The sequence below is a fragment of the Phodopus roborovskii genome, unplaced genomic scaffold, assembly GCF_943737965.1.
Source record: "Phodopus roborovskii unplaced genomic scaffold, PHOROB, whole genome shotgun sequence".
NCBI lineage: Eukaryota > Metazoa > Chordata > Mammalia > Rodentia > Cricetidae > Phodopus > Phodopus roborovskii.
In genome coordinates, this window is record NW_026126567.1 from 12,902,764 (window position 1) to 12,917,496 (window position 14,733).

General features: G+C 44.4%; 1 protein-coding gene across 1 annotated transcript in view; it reads left to right on the plus strand.

The window, feature by feature from the left end:
• The first annotated feature begins 5,190 nt into the window (after window positions 1-5,190).
• The window catches only part of Zhx1 (zinc fingers and homeoboxes 1), a 29,705-nt gene continuing 20,162 nt past the window's right edge, over window positions 5,191-14,733 (plus strand). Inside the window, 2 exon segments of the mRNA XM_051202564.1 lie at window positions 5,191-5,533; window positions 13,310-13,423. The gene's annotated coding sequence lies outside the window, so the exon portion shown is untranslated.

A 14,733-nucleotide genomic window follows, 5' to 3' on the forward strand; every position in this document is an offset into this window, starting at 1 on the left:
GATCTCAGAGTGTGATAGGTCTGATGACAAAAATTCTTGCAATGTAGTTATGTAGCTGTTCTCACTAAGAGGTGGAATCTGGGCTGGCCTATGACTGGAGATGATGGCCAGTAGAAGCTGGCATAAGTGATGTTCAAGAGACTCTGAACCCTGCTTCTTGCTTATTTGGACTCCTATAGCTGCATGGGAATAAGTCTAGGCAGCGCTTCTAAAAGAGGAGATATGTAGCTATTCATACCTATGACCACTACTAGTGGTCTAGAATGAGGCCATTCTAGATGTACTTCCAAGTCACATGAATGCAGTTTTCTCAGACCAGACAGCCCTTCAGACAACCTACCTGTTAACTACAGAGACAGGAGCAAGCCCAGCAGAGGTCACTCAAACCCGGTCCCAGTAAGCAGAAACACTCAGCTGCCCCACGGTCTAGTGAGTTAAAGAAGTTTTTGGTATTCTCTGTGCGGCCTTGTGCACAGGGTCTTGTGCATTCTAGATAAGCATTCAACCCCTAAGCTGTCTCCCACCCCCCATGTTTGGTTTTTCCAGCAGCTTGATTTGATGAGTTTGCTCTGCAAGAACAGTTGCATATAGTTAGCGAGTAGCGGAGGATTCGGGGACTTGTGCAGTAACCATTTTTACTTTAGCGTCCGTGAAGTTCTTTAGCTCCTGTGCATGCTGGACTGGAATGATGCAACCATTGCTTTCCTAAGAGCTGTGCATACATTAGGTGATAGGGCAGGATGGCTTCAGATTCCAGCTTAGTTAGCTTGGGCATGTTAACTTCTCAAATGTCAGCGTCTTCATATGCTGGCTGCAAAAAGCAACATCTACCTTACAGATAGCGGGAGCTTAAAGTGAGATAACACATCAAAACATGTAGAGTTTATGCAGCTGTGAGACTGCGTGGTAACAAGCAGTTTCCTTTCCAAGGTTGACACCCACATCACTGACATTTTCAGGAATGGGTTTTTCTTCTACTCAAAGACAGTGACTTTTTGTGTCTTGTATTCTTCAGATGGTTCTGCAAGAACACAGAAACTTCTGTTAATCATGAACATTTAGACGAATATTTGTTTTATTATTATTATTTTATGTGTATGAATGTTTTGCATGCATGTATATCTGCATACCATGTGTATGCCTGGTGCCTGTGGAGGCCAGAAGAAGGTATCAGATCCCCTTAATCTGGAGTCACAATGGTTTTGAGCCTCCATATGGGTGCTCTTAATGACTGAGTTATCTCTCTAGCACCTAGACCGATACTTACTAATATGACACCTTAGTTCACTTATACAGAGGTTACCACAGCTGCATGTTAAAAGCAACTTCGAAACCTCATCTGAAACCTACTAAATTTGCATTTTGTACCAGGAGTGGGGTGGGTATGATCTCCTATTTCTAAGTAAAGTGTCCTAGTCCTATTTATGCGTACTAAAACTTAAGGACTGCTACTTGGTATCTTCTGCTAAGACTTTGAAACAGTGAATCATTGTGTTTCCTAGCTCACTGTGGTACTTCCTAATTCTATTGTTTCCCTAAGGTTATCTGTGTCTTAAGCTTTTAAAATTTTGTTTCTTCTTAAGACAGGGTCCAGGCTGACCTGGGAGCTTTTATGCTGTAGACCAGGCTGGAATCACAGGCATGAGCTACCATGCCCAGTTCTAAGATGTTAGACAAAAACAAAAACCAAACAAACAAAACAAAAACCACTGTAGGAAGACAGGAAGAAATCTTAAGCTTAACTCCTGACCTTTAATTATCAGTGGGCCAAGGAAAGAGATTTAACACTATATTAAATGATATGAAGTATATTTTGTTTTTTCGCTAGTCATACATATTTACACAGACTTTTTATTTTAAAGTTACTGTTTTTCAAACCAGTGTGTAGCACACACCTTTAATCTCAGCACTCAGGAGAGACAGACGCAGGCAGATCTCTGTGGGTTCCAAGCCATCCTGATCTACATAGTGAGTTCCAGGACAGCTGAGCTACATAATGAAACCCCGTCTCAAAAAACAAAACAAAACACACTGCAGTTTTGTTTTCCAGGCCTGCTTAGCGTTGACACATGCACTACATTTTTTTTTTTTGAAATACATTTACATCCTAATAAGGGAACCAACCCACGTGGCACCACAATTAAATTATACAGTCTAATACTGTGTTGCTCTTTGACTCAATCTTGGGAAGTCAGAGCTTCTTGTCCTGTGTTCCTAGCTATGCTTCCATTGCAAGGGAAAGGAACAGAAGGATGAAGTGGTGAGGGTTTTTGTTTCGTTTTGTTTTGTTTTCACCAGTTCAGAAGCATAGTGCTTGTTTCTACTGCTATTACCATAGGCGTAACATCCTTCTCCTCATCATCGATTTATTGGTTTTTCAAGACAGAGTTTCTCAGTGTAACAGTCCTGCCTGCCCTGTCACTCACTCTGTAGACCAGGCTGGCCTCAAACTCACTGAGATCTGCCTGCCTCTGCCTCTTACGTGCTGGGATTAAAGATGTATGTATGCCACCACCACCCAGCAAATATACGCTTATTATTTACCTGGAACATGCAGTTAGAGGAACAGGAGAGGACTTGGCCAAAACTGACTTGAAAGTGTGTTTGGGGGGAACAGCATTTATCAATTTTGTTCACCTTCTGAACTGGCTAGCCATCAGAGAATTGTAGGACCTCCTTGAGAGGGCAAAATTCTCAAGTTCCCTTAACTACAGTCCAATGTTTAAAATGTCTTAGTTTGATGTCTTTTTGGTCTGTTTCTTGGTATTGTGTTTGAAAAACGACTTTTGCACGAAGGGTAGAATGAAGGAAAATGGACAGCAGAAGGAAGCCTCTGCAAACAGAGCTGCTGGAAGCCTGCTCTTCAGGACCAGCCTGGGACTTGCCAGTTTTTATTCAAAGTGCTTTATTTCCTACAAACACTTTTCCCACTGTTCCAAAGGTGGCAGAGGCTCTGAAGATTAAAAGTGCTGTGCTTTTTAAAACCTACTGAATGACTTCTCATCTCTAATCGTACTGAAGTTTTGTCATGCCAGTCTGTGTATGTCAAGCCGCCAGGCGTATGCATAAAAACTCTAGACTTTTCACTGTGCCAATCCATGGGTAAAACTTACTTCTGGAGCTGCGCAGCTATTAAAATCAGTCATATTTACAATTTTTATAAATGAGTTTATTTTAATAAAAACAAGTTGCTCTGTAAGCATGGTCTCTAGACAGATTTATGTGGGCTGGCACAATCTGCTATGGAAACATATATGCATATTGCTTAAGTCTGAAACCTTTTTTTTTTTTTTTTTTTTTTTTTAAGTGCTGCTAACAGTCTTGCTTTGTGCAAGGATGCCAGCTAATTGGCAGCACTTCAGCCAGGGATACTGTTCCCAGCACTGGGCCATTGAAATTGTTTCCCTGGACAGAAATGCCCTGTGGCAGGGACCTCAAATTGGGAAGCTTCTGGGCTGTTGGTTTTAGGGAGTGAAGCAGGCTGACTGCTTTGGAGAGAGAAAGACCAAGACTAGACTATAAGCTGATGGTAAAAAGGAGGAATGAGAAGAGGAAGAACCAGAGGGAGGGGTGCGGAAGAGAGGTGAAGGCCGTGCGCCTCTGCCGGTTCTGCTTCGCCCTCTTCCGCATTTCACTTTGGCGTGTTTTATGAGCATGTTTTTGCTTAGCATCTAGTCTGTAAGCTCCTGGAAACCAGAACACAGCCTTCCGGATCCATGGTTTCCATATCTACGATTCAACCAACTGTGGATCCAAAATGTTCTGGAAAAAAAAAGAAAAAAACAAAACCAAACCGCTGCGTGTTGTCCTTGTCTCTGTTGCCTGGAATCTGCGCCATGCTGGTGGAGGCGATGTAACTACATGGGGGCACGTGCTAGTGAAGATTACAAGCAAATACCACTGCAATTTGTTTGAGCGACTTGAACAACCCCCCAGTTTTGGTATTCTGGAAGGTTCCAGAACAGTTCCTTCTAGATACCAGGGGACAACTGGATGGCCTAACTCAGCTCTACATCTCCTGCAGTGCCTGGCGCTTGTGGTTGAATGTGTGAACAAAAGAATGAATTTCTGTATTTGAAATATTTCTTTTCTCAGAGTTAAATCCTAAGCTGGGATTTTCAGTGAACCTGGAGTTGTCTCTGGGCGAGCATAAACTGTGTGTCACTTTTTGTCTTATATTTTTCTTATGACGGAAAATAGCACTTCAATACATTATGGAGTGTATTGTTTTATTATTTTTCAGTAGCATCAGTTGTTAGTACAGCATTATCAACTACTTAAAATTACATTGATTTCTTAAATCACTTGTATAAGCAGTTTACATTCTGAATGTGATTTCAAGAAGCTAAAATGTTGTCAGTTTTTTGATTTAAGAAGCGGGTGAGAGTCTGCTGGTGAGCCTTGGCGTACACGCGTTTTGGAATCTTAGGATACAATTAAATACTGTGCACGTCGATTTCAGCAGCCAGGCCTTCCCTTCAAGCAACTGCAGGTTGCAGATTTTAGGACTGGTGTGTGGCTTGGTGGAACCGTGCTATCAAAGCACAAGGGGTCCATGATTGGGATGGGAGTGAGGACGAAACATCCAGGCACCAAAGACTTCTCTTGTGTCCGGGGCCGTGAATACACTCTGAGTGAGTTGTTTCTTCTCGCCTTCGTCCTGTATATTCATTTTAACAATGAAGAGAGGGCGGAAGGGAGGAGGAGGTGGGGAAGATGGTGAGGACCGAGAGGTTAGCATCCGCGCGTGGCTCGCCGGGGGGGGGGCGTGGGGCCGCGGCGGGAGCAGAGGCGGGAGGCTGGGCGCGCGGCCACGCTCAACTTTTCCTGTCCGGAGCTGGAGCTGGAGCTGGAGCTGCGGCTCCGGCAGGACTCGCGGCTGGAAGAGGCGGAGCCGCGGCTGACAGGCGCGCGGGACTGTTGACAGCCGGAGGGGGCGTGGCTGGACCCAGGGGGCACGCCCAGGGCGGGGCTGGCAGGGCGGGGGGCGGGGGGCGGGGCCTTAGGAGTCGGGGTGCGGGGAAGGCTTCGGGCGGCGGCGGGCGGAGCAACTGCCTGGGAGGGGCGGGGCCGCGCGAGGCCGGGAGGCGGGGCCTCCCCGAGCGGGCGTGGCTTCTGCGGGCGGGCAGAGGCGTGGCCCCTCGTGACAGGGGGCGTGGCTGCTCCTGACAGAGGGCGGGGCGGCGCACACCTCCCGCGGCGCCGGGATCTGGGGGAGCGGCCTGGGTCGCATCCCGGAGGGACGGCGAGTCCTCGCGTGGGGCGCCGGCTCGCCCCGCCTTGGCTGGCTCCTCCTCGCGGCCCCGGAAGGCTCGGGGACGAGAGCAGCCCTCGCGCCCTCGCGCCCCGGCGCTCGAGCGTCCTGCTCCTGGCGGGCCGCGCGCGGGGCTCCGTGGGGGGCCCCCCGCGTGAGGGCCCTCCGAGTGGTTCCGGGGTTAGGGTTCACGGGTCAGAGTTGACTCCCTGAAAAGTGCAGTCGCTCTGAAATGCAAGATGGCGGCGGCGAGGCGCTGAGGCGCGGCGGCCCCTGCAGGTAGCTGCGCGAGCCGGCTGGGCGCTGGGGCCGCGGGCGCGGGGCTGCGGGTGGAAGCCGAGCTGCGGGGAGCCCGCGGCGGCGGCGGCGGGGGGGTGGAGGCGAGAGGCGCGGGCGCGGCAGGGCGGCCCCGGGGCAGACGCCTCCCCCCGGGGACCCAGCCCACGGCGTGGGTGCGAGCGGCAGCGGCGGACCGGGGGGGGGCGGGCCTGCCCCGCGGCGAGCGGCGCCCCCGGGAGCCGTCGGGGATGGCTTGGGAGAGCGCTGAGTAGCCGGGGGTGCCGAGCCCGTCTCCGCGCTTGCAGCCTTCGGGGACGGCGGACGCTGAGCTCCCGCCCGGGTCCTGAGGGGGCGGCGAGCGTCGGCCTCCTGAGGCGTGGGGCCACCTCGTGGGGACGCAGCGCAGCCCCTCGGAAGGGGCGGCCAAGGGTGTCCCCGGGGACTGGCGTGCGCCGCCGGCCGAGGGGACCGAGCCACCGGGAAGCTGCCTCGGCCGAAGGCGAAGAGTTGCATCCCCAAGTACAGTGCGGTTGGCTGTGAGGAAGACCGGGGTGTTAGGGGAGAAGTTAATGAAAGGCGGAGGAAACTGGAAACGTACTGCCTCTTTCTGTGGAGGTCCAGGGGGTGCATGAACTGGGGGAGAGCGGCTGATGGCCCCGGGGATCTCCAAACCCCGGGGCGTAGAGGGAACGACCTACTGATTGCTTGAGGGGGGTTAATGGCTCGGAGGAGGACATGAAAAGAATTGGGGTCTGATGGCAGGAAAGCCGAGCCCTGACAGAAGCCCTTCCCGGAGTATTGGCACCGAAGTTCCAAGTGAAGGGACTTGAAATTCTTTGTTTCGGTACTCCAGGGGTACCAGTAAGGAACGAGCAAAACCAACGAAGAAGACTGTTTTCTATCCTTAGTTTCCGGATCAAGCCTCTGGGAAAAGCAACTGGGAAACTGAATGTAGGGTCGACGCATGGCTAGAGTAGAATGCCAGGCACTTTTCTGTCACCAGCCCTTCTTTAAAAGACAAAACCAAACTGAGGAAGAAGGGTTAGGAGAAAACTGTAAGAAAGGCTGATTGAAATTTTGTGACGATTAGGGTGGGAGTCCTCGGGGTTAATGGGGAAGCAAATGAACCCCTCCCTCTTCCCCCACGAAGAGTGAGTGGTGTGTGTGTTTCGGGGTGATACAAGTGTACCTTTTTTGGTTGAGGTGTTGGTCATTGTATCACAGTCTTTGTCCAAAAGCTTTGATTTGTGTGCAGTAGTAATTCATACCCTGAAAAAGTCATTATTTTAAACTAAACCAGTAATGGCAATTACTAAAGTTTGCTCCAATAGAGCTATTGGCACACAGATGACTTCAGTTTCTAAAGAAGAGATTCTGATTCCAGATTTAGTGAAGGAGAGGTTAAGTGCTGCCAATGACGCAAGTTTGGTAACAGGGCATATAAGGAAAAGGACATCGTGAAATTTTTTCTCTTGGTTTCTGCTCCCCTTCCCTCAAGCATCTTAAGGATATACAGATTAATTAGGCAACGGTCCTAGATTTTGCACTACTTTTCAAAACTGCCCGGCTGGCCTTGGAGTCGGGCAGTCCTCTTGCCCTGCCTCCTCTGTGCTGGGTTGCAAGTGTGTACCACCATGCCAGCTAATCCTAGATACGAACTTCTTACCTGTGTTACTTGTTGTCTGAGTTATGTGCTGCAGCTGCATGTGGGGGTCAGAGGACAACTTTTGGGAGTCCCTTCTCCACCCTCTCTGTAGGTGCTGAGGGCTAGACTCAGGTTGTCAAGCTCAATGGCAAATACTTTTACCTCTTGAGCTACCTCGCTGGTCCTGAGATGATACACACACACACACACACACACACACACACACACACACACACACACACGTAATTTATCAATGATTTTTTGGTAGAAGTAATGATACACATTTCATTTGACTGCTTAGATTAAAATAAGAAAAAGAAAGAAAATCAACCCTAGTGACTTGGGTAGTAACTTATGACACTTATGATTCATACAGATGTTCCAAGCTGTAGTTGCATTCTTAAAAGGGCTTACTGTTTTTGGTGGAAATGTCTTAAAGACACAGGTCAAGTATAATTATCTGTGGCTCAGCACTTGGAACGCCTGTCTAAGTATGTGCTGTTCCTTGGTTTCCCCACAATGCACACAGCCCTGGTGTTATACCCAGTTCTGAACAGATTAGTCTGGCAAAGCAGAGAGGCACAGATGCCAGATGGTTTGAAAATATGCTAAGGCTGAAAACACAAATGTGTCTGCGTGGAAGATGCTCATCAGTGGTTTCTTCTCCCTCACAGCCAAGCTTGCTTTTCACTGGGTTGGAGGGTAAGACATGCAAGATGCCACAGTGGTTTCATGAGTCTTGTTTTTGCTTAAAAACAGCAGAGCTTCGCTTTTTACTAAAATAGTTCATTGCAAAGGTGCAGAGGCTTGAAGTTTTTGTTTTGTTTAATTCACATTCAGATGGAAAGCTGATGTGATGATGTATTTTCTTTTTTATTGTCATGCACTCTTAAAAAATTATTGTATTTGTGTTTGGGTGTTCTGCCTACATGTTTGCACCATGGTGTGCAGTGCCCTCAGAGGTCAGAAGAGTGAGTTGCATCCCCTGGAACTGGGTTACAGACAGATGTGAACCACCATGTGGGTCCTTGAGATCCTTTGGAAAAGTAGCCACTGCTCCTAAACTGCTGAGCCCATGCTCCACCCCAAGCATTCTTTTTAACTTTGCTTCCTAGTAAAAAAATGTGCTTAGTCCCTTCATTGTATTATTTTACATTGAACAAAAGATGTAATAGTTGAGACTTAGTTTACTGTAACTTATGGTTTCATACTTAAATGAAAATGCTATTAAAATAATTAAATTAGCTTGTGGTGGTGGTGGCGGCAGTAGCGGCAGCACACACCTTTAATCCCAGCACTTGGGAGGCTGGGACAGGAGCATCTCAGTAAGCTCGAGGCCAACCTGGTCTACTACAAAGTGAGTTCCAGTACAGCCGGGACTGTTACACAGAGAAACACTGTCTCAAAAACACAAAAAAAAAAAAAAAAAAAAAAAAAAAATTTGATCATAAATATAGTTGTGGAAATAGCCTTTTTATTTCTGTTTTGCCATTGTGGATTTAGGTTCAAAAGACCCTGTTTATTTGAATTTTAAATGTGTTGGAAGGTCAGTACTAAGCTAATTTTATTTAAGCATTGTAGTCAATGCAATTATTCAGGAGGGGGCTTGGATTGTTGTATTGTTTAGGATAATATCCAATATTACCCGTTTTTGTTTTGTGTGTGTGTGCACACATGTGTGTGCAGGTGCATGTGTGTGTGTGTGTGTGTGTGCAGGTGCATGTGTGTGTGTATGTGTGTGCAGGTGTATGTGTGTGCAGGTGCATGTGGGAGCCACAGGTCAACATTGGATGCCTTTCTCAGTCACTCTGTCCCGTATTTGTTGAGATAGAGTATTTCATTGAACCTGGAGCTTGAGTTGACTAGGCTGTCTGGCCAGCCAACCACAGGGATCCCTTGTTGCCCCTCCAGTGAGGGGACTATGGTGTACCCTGTAGTGGCTGGCTTTTTATGCAGGTCCTGGGGATGGAAGGCAGGTGCTCATGCTTGTGCAGGAAACACTTGCCAATTCAGGCATATTCCCAGCACTATCATACATTTAAAAATCACTATCACTATCATACATTTAAAAATCACTATTACTGTTTGTAGTATGGTAAGCATATTTACATTCAATTTTTTCAGAAATAAAATTCTTTAAAATTATTCTATGCAATCTTAAAGGTAATCTAAACTATTTACTTTTAAATCTTTGATACTGGTTCTTGAATAACTACTGTTTTTGTAATATCACTGTTTTTATACTATTTATTGTATTCTTGTTGCTTTGATGTATATATAGTAATAAAAAACAGATTTGACTGTTTGGTGACTTAGATACTAATCATAGTTACATTTGAGTTTACATTTTGGAAATCTGTATTTTATAAGACTTTTATATAAATATACAAAAATTTTATGTACTTACTGGGTTTTGTTCATTAAATTTTCTTTTACTTTTTGGCTTTTTGAGCAGTCTCATTTTATTAACTCAGGAGGACTTTGAAATTACAGTGTAGGAGCTGGAGAGATGGTTCAGAAATTAAGAGATTAAGAACTCTTCTAGAGGGCCTAGGTTCAATTCCCAGCACCCCCATGGCAGCTTACAACTGCCTGTAACTCCAGTTCCAGGGGACCCAACACCCATGACAAAACACACACACACACACACACACACACACACACACACACATATATATATATAATATAAAAATAAGTAAATTTTAAAAAATTAGAAGTGTCATATGCCTTTAATCCCAGCACTCAGGAGGCAGAGGCCAGCATGGTCTACAAAGTGAGTTCCAGGACAACTGGGGCTATTACACACAGAAACCCTGCCTCAAAAAACTAAACAAACAAACAAAAATATAATGTAAACCAAGCTTATCTTCAACTTTCCTTAATAAGTGCTGGGATTCCAGATGTACACTACCATACCTGGCTCAGGTTTTGTTCTTAAAAAGTACTGAATCTTGGCATTTTACATAAGAAATATTCTTTTTAAAGAATAGCCTATTTAACTTTATTTTATGTGCATTGGTGTGAAGCTGTTAGATCTCTTGGAACTGGAGTTACAGGCAGTCCTGTTTCATCAATATTCTTTAATATATTTAAGAGTCATGAAGATATACACACACACACACTCACACACTCTCACACTTAATTGATACATACCTTTGTCCTAACAACTACAATGATAAATTTTAGAAACCAAATATATATGGGTACTTCAGAATGACATTTGTTCAAGGAATTCAGCTGAATACATGTTTCTGTGTGTTAAGCCATAGCCTTGCTATGTAGCCCAGGCTGGCCTGGAGCTTCCAGTCCTCCTGCCTTCTGAGTGTTGGGATTGCAGACATGTGGCTAAGTTTGAATACCTTTTTTTTTTTTTTTTTTTTTTTTTTTTTTTTTGGAGAGGGCATCATGTAGCCCAGGCTGGCCTCAAGCTCCATATGTAGCCAAGGAGGACATTAAATTGGCCTTCCTGGTTCCACTTTGTAAAAGCTGTAGTGTCAATTGGTCCTATGAGGTCCAGTCTGTTGTGCTGGGGTTGGATCCAGGCTTTGTGAGTGCCATGTGAATGCTCTAATAACTGCTTCCCTGAACAGATTATTTATGTGGGGTCTGAATTATCTGTCATTAAAACTATACTGGCCAGGTGGTGGCACACACCTTTAATCCCAGCACTCGGGAGGCAGAGGCAGGTGAATCTCTGTGAGTTCGAGGACAGCCTGGTCTACACAGAGAAATCCTGACTCGAAAATCAAACAAACAACAACTCTCCCCCCAAAAGAAAACTGGGTGTGGGCTGTATTTGGGAGTGTAAAGATTAGCAAGAATAATTTCTCCTCATTACTGTAAGACTGTATATCAATAGGGAGTTGAGTTATGACATATTTGTCTACTGTTAAAGGCTACTTTTATTAATATATAAAGTTATAAATGGGAAATACAATGTATTGATTGACTGTAACCCAGGTTTTAAACCTATTTTATAGTTTTTTTTTTAGCACTGATCCAATTTGAAACAGACTTTTTTTTATAACGTAACTTGACAGTAATGCCATAACTTAAATCCAAACAAAATCCATTGTTCTTACTAAGTCCCAGAAAATAGTCTGAACACTAAACATTAATTCCTTCTCCAATCCTGATAGCAGCCTGGTTATCAAAGCACTATGATTTGCTCCACCGTACAGATGAGGAGCCTGAGGCACAGTCCACAGGCAGAGTGGTGGCTTGCCTGTGTCTACAGCAGGCAGTGAGTGACAGTGCTGGGATTTAATTCAGCTTGCTCCAGAGCCCAGGCTTTCAGGACTCCATAGCCACTGCCAGAACAGCTTGTTCTTTTTTATTATGTAATATACATGGTTGAGCTCTTTCTTTTCTGAAACACACTCACCCTAAATTTAAAAACATCTCTGAGTTAGAGAGAAGTGTCCTCAAGGAATCTCAGTATGGGAACTGGAATAGCTTCAGACAGATGCAGTTTCCATTCAGAAGAGTCAAACAGCTCATCTGTTGGGCCTCTGTTGCACTGGGCCCTCACGTGTCTTGGCAGCTCATCTCGAGAGACCCGTTCAGTAGAACGTCTTGCCCTTTCAGTGTGATCTAAGAATGAACTGCAGTTGGTTACCAATTTCCTACAGTATTAATAATTCACTTTTGTAAAGAACCTCCGTCTTCAGCAGCTGTTTTCTGTGTTCTAGTTCCCGTCCTGTAGATGGATGCTAAGGAGTGGCTGGAGATGGAGATACTAGAAAACAAAATCGTAGAGTCCTAAACTATAGGGAGAATACAATGCTTCACTGGCTCTGCCTGGAAAATGCTCTTTTACTTTCATGAAAGCAGTGAAATTATTTGGCCTAAGCTTTTACTTAGAAGTTTTACAAGTGGATGTTTGTTGGTTGGTGGTTGTACATGCCTTTAATCCCAGCACTCAGGAGGCAGAGGCAGGTGGATCTATATGAGTTCAAGGCCAACCTGGTCTACAGAGTGAGTCCTAGGGTAGCCAGGGCTACACAGAGAAACCCTGTCAAGAAAAACAAAATCAAAACAAAGAACATAAGTGGATCTTTTAATATATTTGCATTATTTCTTAAGGGGATACTTTATAAGCATGTATGTTAACATTAGCAGGAATAAGAAGATAAGGTATTTGAAAAAATAAAAGGTGATTTTTCTGGCTTTCTGTGTTTTAGAGTGTCTGTACTTTAAAAACAGCAAAAAATATTTTTACCTTCAAAAGTACTGCTGTTATTCTAATAAAAGAAGCAGTTATAGTTTTTAATTATAATTTCCCAAGTGGATTAGGTACTCTTGGGAATACACCAAACATTTTTAGAGATTAGTTTGGATTTTCAGAGAAGGATGAATTAAAATTTTTGTTTGTATATGACAGGGTCTCTCACTATGTAATTCTGAATAGCCTGGAAATTGTTATGTAGACCCAGCTGCCCTTGAACTCATAGAGATCCAACCACCCAAGTGCTGGGGCTAAAGTCATACACTACTATGAGGGGCAGTTTAATTATTTGATTACACAATACACTGAAATGATATTTTGTAGCAACTTTCTAATTAAAAACGCTTATGACCTAAATGTGAAATTTCACAGTAGGCTCATGTGTTTGAACACTTGGAGTGTGCTATTCTGAGAGGTTGTGAACCTTTAGTAGGTAGGACCTAGTTGGAGGAAGTGGTGTCTGGCGTTGTGTAGCCCAGCCAGTCTTTTTGATCCTTTCTGGGTTCATGTATGTGTGAGCAAGTGTCTTCATGTATTTATAGCCATGAATGCTGACATGCTTTCCCTACCATAAACCTGTGAGCCAAAAGAAGCCCTTGTTCCTTTAAGCTGCTTCTGTCACTTAATTGTCACAACAGCAGTTTTGAATTTTATTGAAAATGATATAATAGTTACAAGGTTATTCTGTATAAGTAGATTTTTAAAGTGCCTGTAAAACAATTTGTGTTTTCTATCAATATTGAGTTTGGCATATGCATGCATATATATATATATATATATATATATAATTTCTATGAAGAAATAAGTCTTCCCTCAGAATTTTTAAAAAGCCAAGACCTAACTGTAGTAGTTAATAAGTTTAAGTAATATTTAGAATAATAAAATAATTGTATTTTTTTTGTAGGAGAAGACTGCTAGCTACTTTGGGACTATCTGTGATGATGGCCTGAGAAAAGTACCTCATTTGAAGGGATAACCTTCTGCTTTAATGAACAAAATGCTAAGGAAGCTATGGCAGGTATGTCTTCATTATTCAGGGATGGCAAAGCCCCAGTACAGATGCACTCACTTAAGAGTCCATAATACTCTGTTTGGCTACTGTTTAAAAAGCTGCCTCTACTCCAGATTCTAGGAGATCTAATGTCTTCTTGCCTCTGGGAGTTTTTATGCACATACACAATCTTAAGATAATAAAAATATAAGAGAGTCATCCTCTTTAGTAAAAAAATAAAAGTTTTACTTCCTTAAAACAGAGCGGGGGGGGGGGGTTGCTGGAGAGTGGTTCAGAGCACTTACTGCACGGGGCATGGCAAACGCCTTTAATTCCAGTACTGGGGAGGCAGAGGCAGGCAGATCTCTGAGTTTGAGGCCAGCCTGATCTGTACAGTGAGTTCCAGGATAGCCAGGGCTACATAGTGGGACTCTGTGTCAAATCCCTTCCACCAAAAAAAAGAGAATTTATTGTTTTTCTAGAGGACCTGAGTTTAGTTCCAGCATCCATGCAGTGGCTTACAACTACCTGTATGTAAATCCTGCTCCAAGAAATGAGATGTCACCTTCTGGCTTCCATGTGGGACCTGCCCATGTGGCATATAGCCACACTGAGACACATACACTTACATATGAATAAGAAACAAAGATTATAATAAAAAGCAACTGGAAGCTTAATACTTTTTTAAAAACGCACTTTTCCTTTCAAACTTTGACAACTATATGGATGTTGACTGCTTTAATTTCAAAGGCAAAACCTATTTCATCATAAGTTACTTTTTAAAGATTTGTGTGTGTGTGTGTGTGTGTGTGTGTGTGTGTGTGTGTGTGTGTGTGTACACGCACAATGAAGGTGCAGGTGTCTGTGCAGGCCAGGAGAGGGTGTCAGGTTCCCCTGGAAGTGGAGTTACAGGTGGTTGTGAACTAAGAACCAAACCTGAAGTTTCTGCAAGAACAGCAAGTGCTCTTCCTGCTAAGCCACCTCTCTAGGCCCTCATAACCCATCTTGTTTAGAGTATTTATAGTTTACTTTTCAACTAATATTCCCCAAATCTGCCGCATGCCAGGCACTTCACCAGGTGCTCTAGTAATGTAGTGCACAGGCAAAGGGCCACCATTGTGAAGGGCCTTTCATGTGGGGAAAGTGACCCCAACATTTTACCACTCCCTTGTCTGTGTTTAAAAATGTAACATGGTAGCACATGCCTTTCATCCCAGACAAGGGGAATCTCTCGAATTTGAGAGAAGCTTGTTCTACATAGCAAATTCCAGGCCTGCCAGCGTTATATAGTGAGATCTGTCTTGAACAAAACAAAATTCAGGGCCAGTGAGATGACT